The 23,647-nt window shown below is 33.2% G+C and overlaps 1 pseudogene; it reads right to left on the bottom strand.

Annotated features, from left to right (window-relative positions):
* Positions 1-1,822: 1,822 nt before the first annotated feature.
* LOC120165297 lies at positions 1,823-9,722 on the bottom strand (annotated as a pseudogene).
* Between the last annotated feature and the right edge of the window lie 13,925 nt (positions 9,723-23,647).

Below are 23,647 nucleotides of genomic sequence, written 5' to 3'. Positions count from 1 at the left end.
AATTTACATTTAAATAATTTTATTAAATAATTTTATATAATGTGTCTATTTATTAATTTAATTATCATAATAAATATTTTATTATAACATTTAAAAATTAATCATATTATTTTTTTAGTTTTATACACACATATATATATATTATTCAAAGTGTGTGGTGGGAGAAAACTTTTTAAAAGAAAGAGTTTTTTGAGTAAAACTTTTTGATTTTATTTGGGAATTTAGAGGGAAATTGATAAATTTTGAGAATTTAGAGGAAATAGAAAATTTGGGAAGTTCACACCAAGGATAGTGTCCAACAAGATATTTTGGGTTATTTAGGCTCATGCTCCTCCAACAATCATCATTTTTTCACTTGTATTTGATTTTTGATTTCTTTCATTTTAGTCATGGTTTAATTGTAAATATCTTCTTGAATTTTCAATTCGATGCAATTTAATCATGTGTACATTCTAATTACTTTTAATTTCTATATATATATATATAAAAAAACTATATATGTATAAACTATATAAAATATATAGTTTATAAATTATAATTTATATTAATATAGTATATATATGTATGTATAACTAATATAAGTAATCTATAGATTATATATATATATAGTTTATAGAAACACTATGCATAAACTATAGAAAGTAATAAAGTATATAATTTATAGAAACCTTCAACCCTTAACCCTAACCTCTGAACTATATATGTATCTTATAGTACATGTATGTATAAACCATGTATAGTATATATATAAACTATATAAAGTAAATTACTTATATAGTTTATAGAAACACTATGCATAAACTATATAAAGTAATAAAGTATATAGTTTATACAAACTCTAAATCTTAAACCTTAAACCATAAACCATAAACCATAAATACTAAACCATAAATCATAAACCCTAATATAAATAGACTAAAACTAATGCATATATATTTATAATAAAAGAGTGGGTTTATGTATTGGGACTATGGAAACTAATGTAAATGGACTAGCACTAATGCAAATGAACTTATTTTTGGGTTTTATTATTACTTATTCATAACAACAAAATAAATGGGCTATTAATGTGAATTAACCTAACATGCAACTAAAATACTAATTATGCAAATGAAATTAATATGACATGCACTACTATTTATGAACCATATAATATGCAATGTGACATACTAATTATTTAACACCTAATTAATCATGTTTTATATAATTTACATTTAAATAATTTTATATAATAAGTCTATTTATTAATTTAATTATCATAATAAATATTTATTATAACATTTAAAAATTAATCATATTACTTTTTTAGTTATATCATAAATTCAAAAACTCTTAATTTTATTAAAATCTTATAATTTCGTCAATGATAATATATAAGTCAGATAAATGTCAAGTTAGGTAAATATCAGATCGGGTCAATAACAAGTCGGATCATTTATAGGTCAGGTTAGAAACAGGTCAGATTTATCACAAGTCAGGTTGAAAACAGGTTGGGTAATATCAGTTATTTACCAGGTCAATCTCGGGTTTGAGTTCATATCAGTCGGATGCAGGTCGGGTCCGGGTATCATTGTTTCAGTTCAATTCGGGTTCAGGTCGTTTGCAAATCGGGTTCAGATCTACAATTTCCAGGTCCAACTCGGATTCAGGTAAACACTAGTTCCGACTCGAGTCGGTTTCGGATCGCTACAGCGTAGGTTAAAAACAATTTTGACTCGCGGTTTCAGTCAGTTTTGCAGGTCGGGTCAGCTTTTTACATCCCTATTAACAGGAAACGATTTAACATGGATACGAAAAAGAAATAACTAAAACACTATTAATATGAATTGATTAATAAAATTTCAGGTATCAGATTTGAGTCCTATTAAAGAAAATGAACGTAGAAAGAGCAATGAAATGCAGCAAAATTTAAGATGAAAGTGAGTACTTGGTAAACACCACTTACCTGATTTAAAGGAGAACATCAGAGAAATGAAAATACACTCTGAAAACCAAGAAATGAATCTACTTCCCTGGCTTGGTCTGTGGAGGCAAAGGAGCACCACTGTCTTTTTGAGTCGCTCCGACCACCCTCGGTGGAGCTTCCAATATCCGCTGGCATTTTAATAGATGATGCCAATTCACCATTTGCTCCTTTGAATGCATTGTTCTTTAAGTTTGTGCTGATGGTGCCACATGCGTCCCCATTGGCTTCCTCGTGTTCCAGTTTTGAAATTACCATTGCATCTTTTGATGTACCTAATGCGTCACTGCCAAAACCTGGTTGATTCTCTGAGTTGTGTGCCTCGGCACGAATGACCTTTGGCGTATTGGTTACTGGAAAATTCTTGGATTTTTTCCTTATGTGATCAAATATTGTTTCTCCAGTCAGTCTCTCCATCGAGAACGTTTCAGGTTCAGGTGGAAGATCACCTTGAACGGGAGAAGTAACATTTTAACACCAAACTAGAATAAAAAAGTGATAGTTTTCATACGGAACTTTCATAAAAAATGCACCTGAATCATACGTGTGATCAATTGTAATTGAGCTCCCAGCAATAATATGACGCTTTCTGGTTAGGTAGTTGTTGATGCTATCGGCAATCTGTTCTGGCTCAGTGGATTCTGGCAAAGGATCAAGGACTATCTGTTGACGGATTTTGCTTTTCTCTCGGTAAGAAGAGCGCTTTATTGGGAAAATTAATCCTCCGGATGATGGAGGATAGGCATTGTTCCATGGAGTCAAGAGAGGGAAGTTCTTGGCTTTTTCTCGTATATGATCAAATATCAACTGCTTTGTGATGATTTTACAGTCATCTTTCTCAGTTCCAGAAGTAAGCTCTCCTACAGCATTCGAGGCAGAAATGCAGAGTGAAATAGGAAAAAAGATACCAAGATATGTAATGAAGATCACAGATTAATTCCATACCTTCTCCAGGTTCTTCAGCCAAGAGATTGAAACTGGGCCTGCAATAGAAAAGAATTATATGACAAGATAAAAGGGTGAAGTGAAGTGAAATGAAATGAGGTACTTGAAATCTAGAAGAATATTCTGTTTCTCACATTGCAGAACTTTCCATTTTAGATTCAATCGAATCAGTAGGTCTTCGGGCCAGAGATTGATGTTTGGCTGCTTTGTCATCTTCTATAACATAAACTTCCTGAGGAGCGAAAAACTGAGATGGTTTCTTTGCACGTTTAGGATTGGGAGTTGAATCGATCTCCTTAACTAGCAGAAGTTTTTCATGGAGATCAAGGCCAACTGCATGGATAACACCCCGAAATGAGTCCAAAGCCTCTGTAATTTTTGGGCAGTGTATTTAAGACTTTTAGAAACTTAGCTGTATTCTTCAAAAACAAGATCAGCTTTTATGGTTATCTTTTCCAGGGGGGTTGAAACGAGGATTGTCGTGCTGTAGGGGCTGCAAGGATAACCAAACACCTCTACCTCAAACGGTAGAAAAAAGGGAAATATGTGGCTAATTAATCATTCAGAACTAAGCAGATGATACTTAGAATGTTGAGCTAAATTCATACATATAGTCAATCAGCAATATATGCTTATTGGGTCTGTAATTTTGACAAGTCTATTGGAACTAGGAAGAAATTATTGCGAAAAAGCGTTGGTTTTGAGAGGATTTATTTCCATCTTCATCTAGTTTGAAGTTGAACTCTAATCCGACAAATCCAGTTCGTAACTTAGCAATTTTGAACTTGGAACAAAAACAATAGCACAAAACCCGAATACATAATGTACCAAAATTTATATAAAATGAATTATAAGCATGTCAAATTTATGTAAACGTATAATACTTCGAACACAATCATAAAACATAAACTGCAATGTCTGGCAACAACTTATTTCAAAATATCATTAGGCTGATCTTTAAAAATTAAGGAGTTCGAGAAGAAGCTTGCATACCTTAAAAACTCATCCACTCTGCTGCAGCCGAATCAGATAAAGTTAGAACATAATATAGAGGAAAGAAGCAAAGATAGCATTTAGAATTAAGCTTTCCACCAAAGTCTTCCCGACTTCTGTTTGACTAAAATATTTGAGTAAATAAGAAATATGTTTCAAAAGAAACGCCCATATATAATGCTCAAAATGAAAGTATCCAAACACTGGATATAAATTAATGTAATAGCATTAGCACCTTATCTTCTCATGGAAAAGAATTAGGTTTTCTTCTTCAGAAGAAACAATCTGTAAGAGAAAAAAAATTACATTATATTTCATTAATGTCTAATTAAGAAATATGAAGAAGCTTTCTGGATAGTGTACCATATCAGCAAAGTGTCGCTTTGTTGATTGGACTCTTTGTGATGATAACCTCGTCAATGTTACTGCTAACTTGGATTTTCCTTGCCTCTGGCATTCACTTAGCTCAATCTTAATGGCAACTTTTGGAGGCAAAGACGTGAGAGACTCCTTGATATGATTTCCAAAAGGAAATTTTCTCCCAGTAACTATCTCTATTCTCCTTGGATCGGCTTCAGCTAGGCTCTCAAATGATTTAATTCCCATTGAATGCAGTGCCTGAATAAAAGCATTAGCTTAGGAGTATAATGTGAGGATATTGAATCAAACAAATATTTAGAGAACTATGTTGTTCCCACTTCTTTTTTTTTCGAGGTATCCCTGTATTATATCTATATCCAATGCATATTGAACACGGATACAAGGTTATAACCCGCCAAGAATCCTTCAAAAATATACTATAAGCCTTTTAAAAAATATATAGCACGTCCCTCTGATCCATATTTATGCCTAACACTGATATCAGGATGCGAGCAATATCGTTGAATAAATGTAGCATTATCAAACAAATTAATACTCGTCAAAGAAAACCTTTGCTGTCACCATTCCAATGCCAGGTAATTGTTTCAGCAAGAGTGGACTGTCATCCCAGAGTTTCTGATATAATGACTTTGCTAGAAGGGACGAGTTCAGGGCTCCTCTGTAGTTCTTTTTATATATAAAATACTCTTTCATACACTTAGCAATCCTGCACCCATTTGAGCATATTGAATTTGCATCCTAAAGCAAACAAACCCAATTCATAATTTCGTCAGTTCAACTTTTAAGTGTTTTTTTTTTCTAAAACGAAGATATGTCTTTGAGGTAAAAAATATAATAGAATTGAGGTCATTAAACCTGGCTCATGGATAAATCATGAACTAGAGGATCCCCCGTTAAGCAGTCATTTGCCAAAACAAATATCTTCTCTTCTCTAGTTTGAATGCGTTTTTTCCGTTTCCCTTTATCACCGCTGACATGAAACCGGAGGCGGCCATCTTTATCTCCATTTATGTCATTCAGAAGTTTCTTCTCATTGCGTCTGAGCTGTATCCCTTCATTTCCAGAAAATTAATACATCACACTCATAGTTCCTTTAGAATAACATGTACAAAAGATTACTTACTCTCCATTTTTCCTTAAGTGCTCATGTTTACCAGTCATAGATATCGGAATCCATGTCCATTATTCACACCTAAAGTTCAAATAACATAGGGGAAAACAACTATTACTAGATAGGCATACATACAAGCAATCTCCTCGGCATGGCAGATAATCTGCAGTACATCTTCCATACTACAGCTTGATGGTGCTTGCATAATGTGTTTCATGGTGTTAAATTTCAAATAGTACTTTGTCATCAATTTTCCTGGTTCTGAAGAAAAAAAAGAAGAAAGGGGTAGGAATTATTGATATGTTTATAATTCAGGAAAGCTAAGAGAATACTTAACAATTTCAAGATACCTTGTGGCTTCAAGACAAAACCATCTTGATCAGTCTGAATCATTTGGTGGCATGAAAGCTCATTAACATTTCGAACACAAATTTCTGGTTCAAACAGCATTCATGAGTAATATGGATGTCAAAACAAATTCAATAAATCAATATGGAAAGCACTATACCTTGGATATGCTTCTCTATTTGTTCTCCTCGAATTGCCTTTTTAACTGCATAATTCTGAGGATTCTGATTGTGTATTCAAGGTGTCAAATTTCAAGTACAGGGAAGAAATTTATATCATTCAGAACATGGCAATCCACTTATATACATGCCTTTTTCATTCTCACATATAAATATGAGCACTTCATCCACTCAATTGCCTTTGTGATGTCAGAGATGGTCAGTTGAACTATTTCTGCAGTTAAGTGTTCCGTCAAGCAAGATAGCAATCTACATTGTTAAGAAAAATGTGAAGCTCACAATTAGAAAAATATGGCCAATTTTCATAGAAGTCGAGCACTATGTGCAGAAATAAGAATAGAAAATCTTATAGGAAAGCATTGATAACTTTTGAGTGTCAATAAGTGTCCAATATGGATATGTTAAATTTTTTTAGGCCTTTTCATGTATTTGAAGTATACCCATATAACCGTGCCGGATAAACTGCCAAACACGAGTACTTCAAGGGAAAAAAAAAGTCAAAACAAGATATTACAAATTGATTTTAGAAGTTGTGAACATACTGTGATTCTACCATTTCACATCCATTCAGGAGATTCTCATATAAATGGACCTGACATCACGTATGAAATCATAAAAGACAATTTAGCAGGAATCAAGCATGGCTAAATTAAAGGTACTAAAAGAAATATGCATGGAAGAGGAACAAAACACAGCTTTAAATTACTGTTTCACGTCTAGTCATGATTATAACCATCCCTGTATCATCAAATGGTGGCCGACCTGCCCTCCCACACATCTGAAGAACTAAAAACAGTTGTAAATATAACCATATACATAAAAATTGATTGGTCTTACTCCATGGAAAGGCCTTTTTCCTTGTTGCTGAATAAAATGAAAATATAGATATAGAAGCAGCATATAAATATATAATAACATACCTGTAGTACCATTGATCGGTCATATTCCATGTAAAGGCCTTTTTCCTTGTTGCTGAATAAAATGAAACTTTTGAAGCATTAGACACAATAGATGCTCTTTCCTCTTATCTTAAAGATAATAAATATTTTACTTGAAAACGTTTTGACATACAAATGTTGTGTTGATTTTATTACAACTGTATGAGCAGGTAGGTTGATTCCATGGGCAAGAGTATTTGTGGTGCATAAAACTTGGACATCACCACTAAAAAAGACCTTCAATGAGATTACGATCCTTAAGACTAAGCCCGCCATTATGATAACCAACTGCAAACATAGTATGTGACATCAACTTGACATGCTTTTTTTCAAAATAACGTGTTATGGCAGAATACGTTCACCCTTTACCTCCATAAAGAATATAAGATTGCATCTGTTTGTCACTGCATGACAGGGAAGCCTCCCTTAGCCTTTCTTGTTGTTGTTCATGACTTTTAATAAATGGATTTGAATAACCAAAGGTCATTACTATCTGAGAGAGGCGTTGTGCTGCTTCTTGTGCCCCTTTTCTTGTTGAGCAAAAAACTAGAGCAGATTTTCCTCTTGAATATTGCATCAGAATATCTGCAATCAGTTCCTACCAATAGTTATATATATGCTCTTTTATCATAAAATATTATTTGTGTATACAATAGAAGCAGACAATAACCTTTAATAAGACATAAGTCAAGAAGTTGAATCTTACCAAAAATATAATTTTGCAGGCGCTGGATGATGACACATAGAGACAATGACTAATGTTAGTTTAATTTATCTTACCAAAAGAATGTTAGATGAATGCAAACTTTTCGCTAATGATATATGTTCTTATGAATCTTTCTAGTAAGAAGGTGTATGACTTAATAATCAAATACAATTACTTGCCTTTTCAAATAAGAAGTCATTTTTTGCCGAGGCATATCCTGCAAGGAAGGTATGTTCTTTTATCAAAGAAATGCACCCAAGGGAAATAACTTCGAAAAGACAATTTTGAAGATGGAACATCTAAAAAGAAAATGTGTACCAAAAACTTTAGTGGTCAACTTTACAGGCCTCATTTCTTCTCCAAACCTGTTAAAACATTAGAAAGACAAAGGAAATATAATTCTACAGCAAACTAAGAGAAGATAATGCAGCAATTCCATGAATAAATTACCTCTTGATTCCTTGGACAGGGACCTCGAGCCATTCAGCTGTGCTTGTTGGCATGCAGTGTGAATGTTATAAAAAACTTAAATTACTTTCCATCTTCTGAAAATAAAAGTTTCAAATTAAACTAGACTAACTCTTTCACACATATAAGAGGAGAAATTTACCAAGGTCCTCAATATTTGGAATAGTGGCCGACACAGCTAAAAACCGAACAGAAGCCAGAGCACTTGATTTCATTTCTGGTTTGCGAGCAAGCATTTTTATTCTGCTAACTATTGCTTCCAAAGCTGCCCCACGAAGATCATTCAGCAGGTGAACTTCATCAATAAGTAGAAGTGCTATGTCACTGAAAAAGCTCAAGCCTCCATCCTTTATGCGATACCGGGTCACAGCATCAAATTTCTATTTAAAAGAAAAATGAAACCATTAAATCATGTAACTTATGTCTCAACAGAGCCATTTAGAATGAGTATTACACTGCAACAAATGAGTAATTAACTGTTTGGTTTTCTTAATAACAGGGGAAATTGAAATTTTCATACATGAGCTCATTGAAGGATGTTATTTGGTGTTGTAACAGTAGTGTTGGACCTGGAAGGATATCTAATGATGGATGCTCTTGTAGAACCGTTTCTAGTGTTCTTCTGGTTTGTTTGGTTTATGGATGTGAATTCCCAGTTTGCTTTGAGAGTTCTTGTATGGTTTAGTCTAGAGTTCTTGAGGCATTTTTTTTATAATGGGTGCTGCACCTTTGTAATAAGCTTGTCTTTTTAATAAAACAAATTACTTGGGGAAAACTATACTCACCTCAGGAGTGGTTAAAATGATATCTGCTTCTTGAATATTCCTTATGTTATAAGATTCGTTATCACCTGTCAACTCCAGGCAATTTATCCCCAATGAACCAAGCTTATGGGTCCAATCACGCAGCTTCTCTTGTACTAAAGCTTTAGATGGGGCTATGTAGATCTTTAAATCATATCAAAACAAAAAATAAGAATAGTTTCAACGTGAGTGCTGAAGAGTAAATTAAGAGAAAATAGGCGCTTGACTGCATTTACTAAAATACTAACATTAAAGCTGAGGACTTAAGTACTTAACTGTTTTTAATGTTCCCTTCATAAGCACAAACCTTCAATCACCAGAGATAAACCTTGAGAGAAGCCTCAAAATGCAGAGCTCAAATAGTACAGTTTTCCCACTTCCGGTAGGAGCTGAAATAACCATGTTTACATCGGAGAGGAAACAAACAGGGAAGCATTCACTTTGCAGTGAATTAAAGTACCTGCAAAAACACAATACAAACCACCATATGGAATTATGGATTTGCTTCAGCCATTCAAGGAAATAGATAAAATTGATATTGAGTTATGCTTATAATCATTTAGATGGAAGAGATTTAAATTGCAATCGTAAACTCATCTTTATCATGATTGTAAACATAATGAATGATACCCCAAATAGTTGAAACAAATTTTGAATATGAATCTCAACCACGTAGGGTGCTAAATTCCTTCATCATCAAGCAAAATCCATAAAATGTTATAGTCAAACTCTTAACGTGCGAAAATTTCAAGTTACAGTACATTTACCTGAAATTAAAAGTTGAACGGAAAGGTTCTGGTAAATGGAACACGGATTTCAATGAATATGAATCCATTCGCAAACTCTGCTATTAATAATCTGAGGCAAGAGAAAGAATAAATAAAAGCTTATACTAATGCTTTTCTTGTGAATTTAGATTTAACCAGTGTGAATCCTTGCGCTCTGCATCAGGTACTCCAAACAACTATAAAACGAAATATTCAAAATGATCGAGGAAAGAAGAGAGCTAGAAGAATAACCTATTCTCGGTAGTTATTGTTAAAGAAACTTAGGATAGCCATTATTGGAGCTTATCATAGCAAAAGCAATGGAAAACAAAATGTTTGGCTCCTTCAAAACTCCAGAAAAATTGGATACAAATAGAAAACAATACTACTATTTACCTTCGGAGAAAGAGGGCTTGAGCATTCAGTTTCTGCAACACCTGCAATTAGACGGAAATTTATTAAGCGAAGAGAGGAGAAAGAAACGATTACTCAAAACACACAAATTGAATTGGCTTCGAACTTCAAACCATTCCATTTGGCAGATTGGCTTAGATGAGATGGCGGGTGTCGTAACCGATTTTTGTCAGGGAACAAAATCTTACTTGTGAGAAAATATTGTCGATAAAAAATGATTTTGATTTAAAAAATATTTTGGGAGTTGTCACCGATTTTTTTAGAAAAATTATTTTTTAAATTTTTTTTTAGTAAAACATCAATTAAAATATAAATTGGTCTGCGTTTAACCAAAAATTCATTCTTTTTAGAAATAAAAAGGGATTCGTGATCGATTACGTTTAAGGAATGATTAACACCCATAATGCCCAAAATTAGTACATGTCGATTATAAATTGTCTCTAATAATAGAATTTAAAAAATCGAATATGAATTTAATTTATAATAGTATTATTTCAAATTTAATCTGATATTTCTAAGAAAAAAATATTAAATATATATATATATATATATTTAGGATTTTGTAAATAGGACATTTATTTATTTATAAATATCAGAAAATGACATCTAGTTGCTTTAAGACTGTATTTTCTTTAATATTAATAAATTAATAAATAAATAAATACTAATAAGAATATAATAATTTTCCTAAAAAATAATGAAGTGTATATATATATATATATATATATATATATATATTTATAAGCATGATATTTATTTATTTTTAAAATATCAGAATAAGACATCTAGTTGTTTTAAGACTGTCCTTTCTTAATATTTAGAAAATAAATAAATATTAAAAATAATAATTTTCCTAAGAAAATAATTTAAATAATGTATTTTCTGATTTTTATAAGTATGATATTTATTTATTTTTAAAATATCATAATAGGACATCTAGTTGCTTTAAGACTGTCCTTTTCTTTGATATTAAAAATAAATAAAAATTATTATTTAATTAAATATATATTTATATGACTAAGATGAAAATAATAATTAAAATAATAATTTAAACATATAGAAAGTAATAATAAAAACAAAATAAAATTGCAAATAAATAATGATCAAAATAAAAGAAATTAAACTAATAATATTAAAATATTAAATATTAAAATTAAAGATACTAATTCAAAATATTATGAAAGATAATGGTTAATAGTGTAATTTAACCTAATTAATTCATTCGGGATATAAATATGAATTAATAAAATTATGATGGACTAAAATGGGTATTTACCCTAAATATTTAAACATATATAAATTAGGGACTAAAATATAATAAAATAAAATGCGAGAACAAAATTAAAATAATTAAAAGTATGAAACAAGTAACCAAAATGGAAGTTTACGAATTTTGAGTGGCTGCGGAGATGATTTTCCCAAAAGGGAAATTACAGAGACACCCTTCTCCCAAAACGACATCGTATAAGGAGGGTATTTAAACCCTTTTACCCGACCCCTTAAGGGCCAAATCCCTCATTTTTCTTTTTTTTTCTCTCTCCAATATGAGAGTTCTCTCCTTTCTCTCTAAATTTCTGTCACCAACGATAGTCCGACCACTGTCAGCCACCGTGCTCCGGCGGCGATGGTCATCATCGGCCACCATTCACGGTGGCCGAAATTTACAAATCGACCCCAAATTAAAGCCCCGATTACCCTAAACACAAATTCAAACTTGTATTCCCCTAAAAACTCACTGAAACCGCTAGATCTAAATGTTTTACCTTCGAAAAACTTGATGACGGTTGATTTTCTCGGTAAGTTTCTTTCGGTATTCCACTGTTTTTATTCTCTGTGGTTGGTTGCTGTTGTTGGTTGTGCTTGTTGTTTGTCTCTGTCTTGCTCCGTTCTCTTTGCTCTCTTTTTTTTTCTTATTTTGCAGGGAATGGTGGCCATTTATAGGCCTCATCGGAGCTCGTCTCGGACCGGTCCTAAGAGAGATTTTTTCGGTGAGTCACCATACTATAATGGTGACTTACCTTTGTAGCTGCGACGTGGAGGGGGCAGCTGGCTCTTCTGGAGGTTTCTGGCGAGGCGGCAGCAACTGGCTAGGGCACCTGGCAGCAGTTGGTTGAAGCAGTGACGTCGGCAGCAGTTGGTTGAAGCAGTGACATCGGCAACAGTTGGTTGAAGCAGTGGCGTCGGCAGCAGTTAGTTGAAGCAGTGACGTCGGCAGCAGTTAGTTGAAGCAGTGACGTCGGCAGCAGTTGGATATCAGTTAATCATTTATTTTCAGGGTTACCTTTGGATATCAGTGTAGCAACTTATACTATCAAGCTTGAATTTCTGAAGAACCATCTGATCAACTTGTATCTTTGTATTTTCTTTGCTTGCATTAAAATCTCAGAAGAAATGTTTCATTTATTGAACTCTTGTCGTAATCAGAATTATAACATTGATGCCCCGTTTTGTATTGGATAAAACCAACTTTCTTTTCTTGGACTTGTGTAAAAATACAATAAGGCTTTCATCTTTAGAAAGAGAATCTATCATCTTTGAAAAGAGAACCTATCATCTTTGAAGAGTGTATCTGTCATCTTTGAAGAATGTAGATGTAGATATGTCAAACTCAGCAGAGATTAATTAGGAGATCAGCGTCCATTCTGATTTGACTCTTGAAATACATCATAAGGAGGATTTATCCTAATTCTTTTCATGTCTCCATATCTAATTGGATCTCGAACAAGGCAACTTGGACCATATAATGTTGAGATGCTTAACAACAACCTGTCATTCAACCTTAGTAGGATCCACTAGTTTCTTGTTGTTAAAATTTCTACTTCCCTTCTGTGGAAAGAAATCTTCATCATATCTCACTTATAAACTTGGGGTTTAAAGAAAACTTCATCTTGGGTCCATAAATGGAAATAGACAAAACTCAGTGGGAATATAAGTGAGATGTTGGGTGTTCATGACCAAATGTTCACAAATATGCTAGTGTTGAATTGAAAAAGAGATACCAACTGATCTTGATATCATCTTGAGCAAGTGTGATACCGATCACGTTTTCTTCCGTAATGAGTGTTGTAGGAAGTAGAAACACATCAGCTATAGGATCTATGTACAGAAGGAGTTCCATGGAATTCTTGTTGTTGTAGATGAAACGTACATGATAAACCATATAGATGAAAACTCAGTTCATCCTGACTAGTAATGATAACCCAGTAACAACAGGAAAGGGCAATATACGTAAGCTGAGCCTCTTTATTCAATGTCATCAAGTAAACAAAACAAGATCTCAAAGAAATATTTTCAATCATCACCGACACACAGAATACAAAATTCAAAGCCGAGATTTTGAGGAACTGAACCCTAGATCGAATGGTCTGCCTGGGGACCATCTTTATTCATGCAACCATGATGTAGCTTAACAAAGAACATGCTATCATGTGACATATGGTTAAGAAGATTAGGTATTTGAAACCATACTTGTTGAGTAAATATTTGTTCAACATCATGACCTTAATGCAACTGTTTAATGAACGAAGCAATTATGTATAGTCAGCTCGACTGCCACTGCTTCTCCATTTTCATTCTTCATACCTTTCTGTCTCATTGGAAATATTTTCTCAAGTCAACGATTTTTCTATAAGATGATATGGATCTTCAGCATGCCCAACATTGGCTAATACAAACGTCAAAATGTGTCAATTTCCTGATGATTAAAATGGGCTTTCAGCTGCTATCATTTGCTTCTTGTTAATCTGAGCCTTCAAAATGCTCCACATGGATCTGTCTGAAGTAACCCTTAAAATGCCCCAACATTTGCTGATACAGATGTTAAAAGTGTGCTCAACATTACTTCTTACTGAGATGAGCCTCCAAGAATGCCCAAATATTCATATTACTATGAGCCTTCAAAATGCCCCACTATTCTATTTCTGGTTGAAATGGGCTTTCAAGATGTCCCGCATGGATCTATCTGAATTGGGCCTTCAAAATACCCCCAATCTTCTAAATTGTAAGGCTTACTTTCAATGTTTGTTTGATTTCAATATCATGATCCCCACGAGGTCTAATTTTGACAATGTACTGTTGTGGGTACTTGCGGCTTTATCTGTGCCCCAAATATGTTTATCTTGAATACTCTCATTCTGGTGTCACTAAACAACAGTTGTTAATTAACTTGAGGAATTTTCTTCATATTGTCACAAATTTAAGAAGTACTCAATCATTCTGACGGAAATGTCTGAGATATGTGCCTTTTCTGAATAAGGTGCCCATTTTTTTGATCTGGAGGGATCTAGTCAGACAGAGTGATATAAATCGCTTGGTAATTTATTCCAGGCTGATACAGTGAACCTTGTTTTTAATGAAGGCTATTTCTTGAATATACTTTTCTGTGGGAGATAAACCAATTTATGTGAACAATAATCTTATTTAGATGCAATAGCAAGACTACATATACAGTAGTACAGGCTCTTGAAAAGTCCGCACCCATGCAACATGTTGATTCTGATAATTACTCATCTGATTATGAAGCGATCCTTCAGGATGATTTCACCGATATTGATAGTTCTTCTGATACCGAGGAAATCCTGAATTCTGATTCTGATGAGGAGAATAAACTGTTATACTTGACGAAAATGGGGTACTCAGAGGCTGAGGCTTTAATAGCCATGGAGAGATGTGGTCCAGATTCATCAATTGCAGAGTTGGCAGATTTATATGTGTTGCTCAAATGGCTAAGGCTGCTGACACACTTCTTTCGGTAGAAGATAGGAAGCCATTATGCAATGACCCCAATAATAAGAAAAGGCGAAACTAAGGCTATGATTTTTAGAAAAGGAAGAAGCAGAGGAAGCTGGAAAAGAAGCTTCTTAATGAAGACGATCATGCAGTTCATCTTCCAAATCTAATGATTGGTTTTGGGGTTCATACGAAACCAGATCAGATAACTCAAAGAACAGTTCCAGAAGATGCTATTGGGCCTCCTTATTTCTACTACGAGAACGTGGCACTTGCTTCAGTTGGTGCTTGGACCAAAATGTCATGGTACATATACGATGTAGAGCCAGAATTTGTAGATTCGAAGTATTTTTGTGCTGCTGCACGGAAAAGGGACTATATTCATAATCTGCTTGTAGATTCGAAGTATTTTTGTGCTGCTGCACGGAAAAGGGACTATATTCATAATCTGCCAATTGAGAACAGATTTCCTCTTATTCCGCTTCCCCCATGCACCATACATGATGTTTTTCCATTGATAAAAAAATGATGGCCTTCCTGGGATCCAAGAACAAAGTTGAACTGTTTACAAACATGTATAGGAAGTGCCAAATTGACAGAAAAGATATGTAAGGCTCTTGAAGCTAATGACGATGAGCCACCTTCAAATGTCCAGAAGTATGTTCTTGATGAGTGCCGAAAATGAAATATGGTATGGGTTGGAAGGAATAAAGTTGTTCCACTTGAACCTGATGAGGTGGAAATGCTTCTAGGTTTTCCTAAAAACCATACACGATGAGGAGGATCTGCTAGAGACATGTTCCCCGGTGGTATCAATGTCCTGTCTCTTTTCTCTGGGATCAGTGATGCAGAGGTTGCCTTCTACTATCTTGGCATACCTTTGAAAATAGATGCGCAAGAACTGAATGGTGATCGGTTGGAGCAATTAATGAGTAGATTTGGCGAATTCGACCTTGTTGTCAGTGGCATCCAGTGTAACAACCTTATCGGAAGAAATAAACATCATCGGGATGAACTAGAAGATTTTTGTTAATGCCTTTTCTTGCAATGACTGCTACAGTGATTGCCTCTTCTGCTGCTTCAAGATACACACCTACATATCCCACTCTTCCCAAACCATGGAAAGGTTTAGTTGATAGTAAAACTGGTTATCTTTACTTTTGGAATCCTGTAACCAATGTTACCCAATATGAAAGGCATACAAGTGTAGAAACTGTTCTGATGTCAAATTTAAGTTAAGCAATCTTTTGAATGACATAATGGATATAATACTGATAAGGAAAATGATCGACATAGAAGAAGTAGCAATGATGTATCAAGACTTGAGCCAGTATCACAGTATAACCAGAGTGCAAGTAGGGGACTTTTTCATTCCCATAATACACCTTAATGGGACTTATAGCTCTGTGATGTAATCTTCTAGAGAACATGGATTGATGGTTGGGGAAAATAATTTGTCTGGTGATGCTTATCGCCCTCAACATGAGATAAGTGTCCATTTTAAATAAGATAATCTTTCTTGATGAATTGCTAATGATGTCATAGGAGAGCGTCACAAGTTCAACTCTCTAGACTTTCTGGCTTCTTGGACCACTTGCTTTCAAGAAAACGAAATGCTTCATCATTCTGGCCTCGCTTATTCTTGTTCTCCAAATAGAGGTAGAATAGACAAACAACTTGCTTCAAGAAACTTTCTCATTTGAGACTGTCCTGTTTGAAAATGTTTTTCCTCCTTTCTTTATCGAAGAATGAAAGATTTTTTTTTAAAGTATTGCCTCTTACAGGTTCACAATAGAATCAAATCATAAAACATGAGTTTAATGAACATCAAATAAATCAACTATACTTTTAAATCAAAAAATATAGTCCTATAGAAAGTGTCAAAATTATTGACTGATTTAGGGCTTTGGTTGATTCTGGTAAAGTAAGGTCTGTCAGGTTGATCTAGTATATATGTCTTCTTTGAGCTTCCCCTATCTTGAAGGAAGGGTTGTTATGCTCATCTCATAGATATACTTCTTAGTTCCATGATCTCATAAACGTCTTTGGGATGTGCGGTGCTTCATCAAGAGCTTAAGATCGTCTTTTATGTCCTTGTTGCACCATTCAATATTCAAGCCGCCTTTTTAGGTTTTCGACTTGAATCCTCCTTTGGTTCTAAGATGTTATTTAAAAATTTACATCTTGAACCCCCTTTTATCATTTTTCATATCATGCATTAAAGATTTTTAAAAAATAATTTTTGCAAATAAAAATCAATCCTGAGAGGCGGAATGAAATCTGAAGATAGTCTCTTTCACATAAAAAATCCATGTATGATTAGAATGGACTTTTCAGGTACGTAATGTAGGCCAAGGCTCAGGGTTATGAAAGAAATGGATAAAAAGGCTCAAACAAGTGTTTAAGGGTAATTGAACCAATGATCAATTCATTCTGATGCCTTCAATCTTGCCTTACTTGACTTGGATCTGCTTTGCTGGGGATTTTTTCATAAGATTCATTCATCTCCAGCATTTCTTATGCTTCTTGTTGAATATGAATCTTTGAACTTATTGCACTTGATCAACCTTGTAACTTGAGGCTTAATGTGTCACCCATCTTGATTAAATTTTTCCTTTTTTCCTTTGTCCTTTTTTTATGAGTATAGGACTTCAATTGCTTTGAGTACCTCATTTTCCTCTTATATTTCGAAAATTTTTCCGTTATTCTTGAATGGATTAATCTTCAAGCACTTTGTATTTGACCTACCTTGTAGTCCAAAAATCTCTTTATTTTATGAAAATTTGCCTTCATAATTGACAATCTTTATTCTTGTGAGTAGATATCCTTCACATTGCCCCCCAATATGGAGGGTGATCCTTGGTTAGGGTTGAATCAGAAGAAAAATATTATAGGCTCAAAAGGGGACAACAAGGGATATATATATATATATATACATATATTTGAAAGGATAAATGGAATAATGACGTTCATCATCTCATATACATAAGCCTTTGTAAAAAGAGTTATCCCCAAGGGGGTGAATATTCAAGATTAATCTTTATTTACATGAAAACAATGTAATTAATGCATGATATATTTATTCAATCTCTCTTTTTTTTTTCCTTCTTGCTTTGAGTATGCCCCAATCACTCAAAATTATCTTCGATAAGTTGATCCATGATGCCTCATTTCATCTCTTCTTGCAGGAAGATTCACAGATAATTTCAAAGTTTGGTTTTTTTGAGGTCTTTTGGTTTATGATGGTTTTGTATTTGGAAGGACAAAGGTGTGACTTTTGAAGTCAGGTGTATGGTGTAATGTTATAAACCAATCAACTCTACCCAAGAAGGTAAACATCTGGATTTGGTGTCTTAAAAACAAGTAAAGACATGACTTCAGAGTCTCAGATAAATGTATGTTAGGATTTGGTTTTTGTAAGGATCAAGTAATTGGTGTTGGATGAGATACGGAATGTATAATTTTACCACTTGCCAAAGATCTATAATTCTTGAAAAAGAAAATTTAATCTACTTGATACTTAAAAATTTCAAGATTAAAATTTAATTCCTTGCTCATAACCATAAAAGCAACAAAAATTCATTTATTGCACAAAAAACGGAGAAATGAACAAAAAACAAATTCAAACAAGATACTGAAAATAGAAAGTACTGCAGTGGTAGATAACACTTCCACTTGTTTATGCATCATTACTCTTCTAATGTTGGGTGTGTAATAGGATCAGGATCATTGTCCTCAGTTGCCCCCCATTTCTTGATCATTTCTCTTATTTGGGCTCGTTTGGATGATTCCTCAGACGTACCAACCTCTACTTTTTTCTTAGCAGTTTTGTGGTCAGATCTCATCTTCTCGTTTATCAATTGGAAATTGGGCTCAAAACAATTCTTATTGGTGACAATAGCTTTGTCCTGGTTCTGAACACATATTGCAGCTGTGATTGGCGTAGTATTCGTCATGTTCTCTAAACTGCCCAAAGTTTCATCTGTCCTCAGGAAGTCTGATATGGGTGTTTGAGATGTTTTCATGGTTGCATCTTCCCAGTTTATTTTTAGACCTATGGGCCAATCTTGGATTACATTCATGAAATCCCTTTTGCTTTGATTTCCTTTCTCATTTTCTTGCGCCCGATATTCTTTGCATGATTTGGTCACATTAGTCTCTGTTGAGGCAACGATTTCTGAGCATTGAACCTTAACCCCCTCTTTTACCTTGAATTTTTTAATTGCTTGCTCTAAAGGATCTTGGAAATTTCCCTCAAGGTTACTAGGAACCTTAGCTGAACAATTTGGAATTCCAGTCTGGTTTATCCAAGGAACCTCCTTATAGGTCCAATTCTCATTTGGAGGCCACTGTGGCTGAACAAGTCGTGGAGTAGTTAATCTGGCTTAGAGCATTTTTGAATGCAATTTTTCACCTGAAAAGTGGAAGGGAAGAAATTGAAAACCCTACACATTCTTTTTTCTTCTTGATTAACATTTTACCCTTTTCTATGCCCCTTTTCTTTGGGTAAAGCTTATTTCTTACAACGGAACTTTTTTTTTCATTGATTCTTCATTCACCATTAATTCACCAGTGCCTCTTGGGACCAAATCTTGAAGCTGTCTTGAATTACCATACTCACTAATAGGTTCTTGATCATCAGACACTATCACGTCGAACTCATCATTATCATTCAGAACCTCATTCATAGCCTTCACAGCGGGATCCTCTAAGGGTTTCCCTCCATGGATCATATCATTCATCATGTCCGTTAACATGGTCATTTGTTCTTTTGAATCAGCCTAGAAATTTTTTGCATGATCAGTCATTTCTTGTTGAGTCTTGATAAGTTGCTCTTGTAGTTTCTCGATTCTACCAACCCTTGCTAAAATCTCATTCATGGCTATTATCCCTCTTTAGGAAGACCAAGTTAGCTCCATTGATTTCAAAAATTTTGTAATGGAATTCTCCACGAATTATTCCACGTTGTCATGCATGTAAAATAGTTTGAAATAAAATGTAATTATGCAAAGATGCAAATGCAAAAATGAAAATGTAAATAAAAATGCAAAAATGCAAATGCAAATGTAAATATATGAATGTAACAATAAGAATGCAAATTGTGCAATACAAAAGAAAACATAAAAGTATAAATGAAAAATGAAAAATGCAAAGATGCAAAATGCAAATGCATGTATGAAAAGGTGTTACTCAAGAGTGATCATCTTAGAACATATTTCATTGAACACAAAAGTTTTCTTGCATCAAACAAAACTTTTACATGTAGGGACAACTTTCAGTCCTAACATCAACAAAATTTACATATAGGGGATAACTTTCCCTCCTAACTTCTCTAAAGCCAAGTTAGTTTCCATTCATGCTCAAAAGTTGAGTTATCAGTCTGCCTTAATTCTCTCGTGAAGCCAGCTAAGTCCACCAGCTTATGAGCCACATTACTTGTTTGAGCAGCAACTTTCTTCATGACGTTGTCTTTTTCCTTCATCTTCTGTGTCAATTCTCGGAGTTGTAAACAAAGTTGTTCATCTTTTCTTGTGAGAGAATCTTTATGTTCAAGAAGTTCTCGTACAAGATCCCCATAATCATCTAAACATTTCTTCAATGTCTTATTCTTGGCTCTAGTGGCTTTTAATTCAGTATCAATCTTATGTTGATGGTTCTGATATGATGCTTCCATGTTGGTCATAGCACTATTCAAAATTTGATTTTTGGCTTGACATTTTTCCTATTCAAAGGCAGATGCATTGCGTCTTTCTTCTGCAACTCGTGAATCATGATAACACTTCTTGGCTCGACCTTCATGTATGTTGCAATTCTTTTTCAGTTTGGTGACCCCTGTTATCCACTCTTCTGGGATGTTTCCTATACCAGTATTTTGAAAGGCTTAACTGACCTTCTGGAAATCTTCATGCATGGTTTCCATTTTGGTGCTCAATTTATCGTTTTCAATCTTTAAATGGCATATTTGAGCCTCAGACCTCAGCAAATCTTCTTCTTTCTGAGCGCCCCTACTGATGTTCTTACCTTTGAATATTTTTTGTATTAATCTAGCAGGACCTTCAATTACCAAACTAGTTCGATCATTTATCATAAATTGTAAGGTTCCATGATCCAAAAGACTTTGGACTCGACGTTTGAAGGCAAGGCAATTCTCAATGGTATGTCCTTGAGCTCCGACATGATATTCATAATAAACGTTGATGTCATACCAATTCGGATACGGAGGTTGGAATGGTTTTATGCAGTACGGAGCCACTTCTCGCGTTTCAATTAGCTTCTCATATAACTCTTTATATGATATAGGGATAGTATCAAAATGAGAACCACCTTTTGTCTTGGATTGAACCTGAGTTTTAGAGGTTGGGAGCAGACTAAACTTTGACGATTTCAGATTACATGATTTCTTCTCATCTCTGGGAGCTTTTACAGTTATCACCATTTCTTTGGTATCTCCAGATAACTTGTGAATACGAATGATGACTATCTATAATTTCTCAAATTAATTAGGATCTGAAGTTCCTTGTATATCTGAGATTGATGGGTTATGTTCATTGACCTCTCTCTCTTTTTGTGCAGGAATCTCTTTTCCTTTGGCCAAAATAGATATTCTACCCATCATCTTGGACATCTGCTCTCTTATTTCTCGTATCTCCTTTTGCTCTTCAATGGGCATACGATCTTTGGGTGCATAACTCTCCTCTATCCTCGGAGTCCCCTCAAGATGCCATTCCATGGTTGCGTTAAATTTTGTTCGATCATAAAACTTTTTGTCCATTTATGAATTCTTTCTAATTTGATGAACAGTCTTTCAAATCAACACCTTTTGGTTATGCCATTATCATGCAATGCAAACAAAAGAAATCAATATAAAGAAGTTATAGCAAAACAAAATGTATGAAAAATAAAAATGAGAAAGGAAAAAATAAATTGGTTAGTACCAATTAATGGAAAGAAAATCTCCTATCTATCAAGGTATAAATCCTAACCTCATGATTTCTAGTTCCATTCTTTGTTTAGAAAAAAATGAAATCAAATAAATTAAAAGCTAGAGCTTATTTCTCCTTTGTGTATACCTACAGACAGGGTTTCAGTATTGTCTTAGATCAGGAAAATTTTTAGGGTTTATTATATGCAGGGTTACAGTTCTAGGAGTAAAGGTACTCGAACTGTCCTTATTGGTGCCCCCTTGGGCTGTCAAACCCTCAACCCTAGTCCGTTACAGACTTAAGTGGATCGAGTTCAATTCAAGGGGATACATTTCTCTATGCCTGACACAGAGAATAAATTCTCACGAAGACATAAAGCATATGAACCCCGAAAGCTATTTGTTAGGTCTGACACGGAGAATAAATTCTCACGAATACGTCGCTTTCACTCCCACTTAAAAGTGACAAACTTGATTATAAAGCTTATGTTATGCAATGCAAGTATTGTGTGTGAGGAGAAATATTCAAACCTTTGACAAACAAATAAAAATAAAATAAAAACATTAATAATAAAAAATTATAATAAATATTATGAAAATTATAAGTAATAAAAATTTTGAAAGAAAAGAATTATAAATTAAATAAATATGAATTTTTAATTTCTAATTGATGCAGACAATTTATAATTAATTTCAAAGCTTGGCCAGTCCCCAGTGGAGTCATCAAGCTGTCGTAACCGGTTTTTGCCCGGGCACGAAATTTTACTTGGCGGGAAAATAATGTGGATAAAAAATGATTTTGATTTAAAAAATGTTTTGGGAGTCGCCATCGACCTTTTTGGATTAGGTAGGTCGAATACCTAAAAATTATCTTTTAAAAGAGTTTTTAAGAAAACATCAGTTAAAAGATAAACCGGTCTGCGTTTAACCAAAAATTCATTCTTTTTAGAAATAAAAAGGGATTCGTGGTCGGTTACGTTTGGGGAAGGATTAGCACCCCCACAACGCCCAAAATTGGTACATGTCGATTATAAATTGTCTCTAATAATAGAATTTAAGAATTCGAATATGAATTTAATTTACAATAGTGTTATTTCAAATTTAATCTGATATTTCTAAGGAAAAAATATTAAATATATATATATTTAGGGTTTTGTAAATAGGACATTTATTTATTTACAAATATCAGAAAATGATATCTAGTTGCTTTAAAACTGTCTTTTCTTTAATATTAATAAATAAATAAATATTAATAAGAATATAATAATTTTCCAAAAAAATAATAAAGTAAATATATATATATATATATATATATATATATATATATATATATATATATATATATTTATATTTGTATAAGCATGATTTATTTATTTTAAAATATCAGAATAAGACATCTAGTGCTTTAAGACTGTCCTTTCTTAATATTTGGAAAAAAATAAATATTAAATAATAATTTCCTAAGAAAATAATTTAAATAAAACAATATGTATTTTCTGGTTTTTATAAGTATGATATTTATTTATTTTTAAAATATCAGAAATAGGACATCTAGTTGCTTTAAGACTGTCATTTTCTTTGATATTAAAAATAAATAAACATTATTATTTAATTAAATATATATTTATATGACTAAGATGAAAATAATAAAAGTATAATTAAACATATAGAAAAGTAATAATAAAAACAAAATAAAATTGCAAATAAATAATGATCAAAATAAAAGAAATTAAAACTAATAATATTAAAATATAAAGTATTAAAATTAAAGATACTAATTTGAAATATTATGAAAGATAATGGTTAATAGTGTAGTTTAACCTAATTAATTCATTCGGGATATAAATATGAATTAATAAAATTATGATGAACTAAAATGGGTATTTACCCTAAATATTTAAACATATAAATTAGGGACTAAAATATAATAAAATAAAATGCGAGAACAAAATTAAAATAATTAAAAGTATGAAACAAGTGA

Source organism: Hibiscus syriacus, unplaced genomic scaffold (genome assembly GCF_006381635.1).
Source record: "Hibiscus syriacus cultivar Baekdansim isolate YM2019G1 unplaced genomic scaffold, ASM638163v2 tig00111582_pilon, whole genome shotgun sequence".
In the NCBI taxonomy this organism is placed as follows: Eukaryota; Viridiplantae; Streptophyta; class Magnoliopsida; order Malvales; family Malvaceae; genus Hibiscus; species Hibiscus syriacus.
The sequence above is the reverse complement of the archived record's forward strand: the minus strand, read 5'-3'. Positions and strand labels throughout refer to the sequence as shown.